A 3,226-nucleotide genomic window follows, 5' to 3' on the forward strand; every position below is an offset into this window, starting at 1 on the left:
AGGTAGAGGCAACGACAAATACATGATCCTGGGGTTTGAACATGCTGAGATTATTCTAGGAACAACAACAAAACCAATAAAGCTACAGTGGGAAGGAAAGTTTTTGTGAGAGACATAGAGCAGGGGGATCCATACACTACATTAAATTATGAAGCTTCTATTTTGAGTGATATTGGAAAACATTACAGGAGCTGGACCAGAAAGGGATATAATCTGACTTATTTAAAAAAAAAAAAAAAAAGGTCATTCTTGTAGATCTGTTGGTAATTGAATTTAACAGAATAAGGATAGAAGGTGCTGGAAAAATTAGGCCATTGTAATATTCTAAGTAAAGGATGGTGACTGCCTAACGAAGATGGCTTGTGAGAGAGGTAATGAGAAATCCATACACTTTGGGACGTATTTCCAAAGTAGAGCTGACCAAATTTCCTGATATATTGAAAAAGGGACATAAGAGGAAGAGAAGGGTCCACATAGACTCCAAATTTTGTATAGTGATACCAAAAAATAGTGTAAAAGAAGCATGTGTTTGGGGAAAGGGGGAAAGGTATCTCAGACTCAGACTTGAGTCTGAGACTGAGTTACCTTTTGCCCATCCAAGTAGAACATTGCATAAATAATTGGGTATGCAATCCAGAGTTTAGAGGAGAGGTCTGTGCCTCAAATTATATTAATTTGAACTAGGCTTCCAATTTTTAATGCATATATTAAATGCACACCATCAAAGAAAAGAGTACAGACAGACAAAAATCAGAGTATTCTAATGTTCACAAAATCGAAAGGATCATGAGATTCAGTGGTAGGGGGCATGCAGGAGAGAAAACCACTGCCCCAGGACAGGAGTTTTGCTCAGACCAAGTAGGCAAAGAGACTTTCAGAGGAGAGATTAAGTATGTATTAGGTCATACTGATGAATGACTATAAATCCCAGAAGGCACAGGGAATAATATCAGGAGTTGGGCAGGACTGGGAGCCAAGGTCAATGAAGGGATTTGTAGAGATGTATAGACATTATTATTTTAACATCTTAATTTTAATTTTTTTAAGTATTCCAAGATTCATTATTTATGCACCACACCCAGTGCTCCATGCAATACATTATTTTGTAAGAGTTGAGGGCTTAGGTGACCATATTCAGCTTTGTGATGAGTGACATAGCACTAAATCTAATAATGAGATTAGTCCTATGGGTCTCAAGGTAGGGTAGGATTTGGCAAGGCAATTTAGGCAGTTAAGAGCCATGACAGGCAGAGTTCCCTGCTGTTATTAGTGGTAGGAGGGCCACTATTACAGAACAGGGTGACAAGGAAACCTCTTGGTTCCTTAAAAACCTGCTCACTTGAATTGATAACATAGATACAGAGTTCCCAAATTCTGGAAAAGCAACAACAGTGTGCTAGGAATAACTTCAAAATTTTTTACCAACTTTGTTTTCCACAAATGAAATCATGAGTTTTAATCAACATCTTCCTGAAGGAAAAAGAAAGTTAAAACTCGTTTTAATCCACTGGAGAGAAATTAAGAGCTACATGGTTCTTGGAAGCCTTTGTTGACCTGTTATCATTCTTTGTGCCACAGATGGAAACTTCTGATGGAACGGACCACTGTATTGTTGGTGCTCAGTACAAACTACAAAATGCAATCTTCCTGACAAAATGTGCTCTGCCCCTGAAACAAAATCTCATGTATTCTTCAAAGAATAACACAAGTTCCAAAGCTTCCCTGAAGTCTTCCCCAGCTCCTACCTCTTCAGACACAACTCTGTCATTATAATCAATCAAATGCCTCACTTCATTACTCTAAAAAAATCTTATCATAATTTATCATTTTGTGTAAGTGCAACTAGTGATTAATAATGACTTCAGCTCTTACAGATACGATTTATTGAGCATTTGCCCTGTTCCCATCATCAAGTTAGAGGCTGTGATATTTTACCTCACTTAATCCTCATGCATCGTGGAAGGTGTTACCCCCACTTCACAGGTATGGAAGCTGAAACTTTCTGACATTTAGTTACTTGCTTGTGGCTGAAGAAAGTAGCAGAGCTGGGATTTGAAGCCAAGTCATTCTGAATTGAAGTCTTAGCTCCTTAGCATGATGAAATATTCTTTTAATTTTTTACCATTTAAACTAAACTGGGCACAGGGGCGCCTGGGTGGCTCAGTGGGTTAAGCCTCTGTTTTCAGCTCAGGTCATAGTCCCAGGGTCCTGGGATTGAGCCCCGCATCGGGCTCTCTGCTCAGCTGGGAGCCTGCTTCCCCCTCTATCTCTGCCTGCCTCTCTGCCTACTTGTGATCTCTGTCTGTCAAATAAATAAATAAATAAAAACCTTTAAAAAAATTAATAAGTAAACCAAAGTGGGCACAAAGTAACACATTTGGTTGATTGGCTGATGACTGGGTGATTAAATCTATCATCGGAAGTCAATGGGGGAGAGTTAAAAAGCACAGACTTGGAAATCATATGTACTTACCAGTTTGTGTGAACTTTGTGCAAATAACCTACCTTTCTGGATCTTAGCTGAATAACCAGAAATAGATCTACAAACATTTTCAACTTACTTCAACTGTCCAAAATTCCTCACATAGTTAAAAAAGGAACCTGACTCCTTAGTAACACCAACCAATAAGCCGCATAAAGTGTTGGGTGCTGCTCATTCCTTCATTCCCTGCAGAAGCACAACTAAGGCTGTATGGTGCACCAGGGTGTGTGCCCAGGCTTACAGTGATGAACAAGAATCATTCCCTGACCTCAGGGTACCTAGAGCTCTGAGACACATATCTAAACTGATGACTACTGTGTACTGTTCTCATTCTCCCTCCCCAGAGAGCACTGTTTTCTCATTTGCTCAGAACAGTGTAATGGTGGCTGATCTCACTGACACTATAGTCAGCAGGCAGTCCATGTAATAGTTAATAAACTGAGTGCTCAACCCAGATAAGTTTTCAGTGGCAGAATTGGAATTTGAGATTTGACTTATTCATTTCTATAACATGTCTTGTGTGATGTTACACATCTCCATTTCGGTGGATCTTATAGCTGATTCTTACCCTGATTTTTCCCTTACTATTATTCTCTATTCATTCTCTCTCTCTCCTTAGATATTATATGAGCTCGCAGAATACAATAACATTTTATACTGATACTCATTTGATCTCTTTTTTTTTAAAGCCTTTTTTTTTAAGATTTTATTTATTTATTTATTTGACAGAGAGAGAGAGAGAGC

The sequence above is a fragment of the Mustela nivalis genome (assembly GCF_964662115.1).
Source record: "Mustela nivalis genome assembly, chromosome: 9".
Lineage (NCBI taxonomy): Eukaryota > Metazoa > Chordata > Mammalia > Carnivora > Mustelidae > Mustela > Mustela nivalis.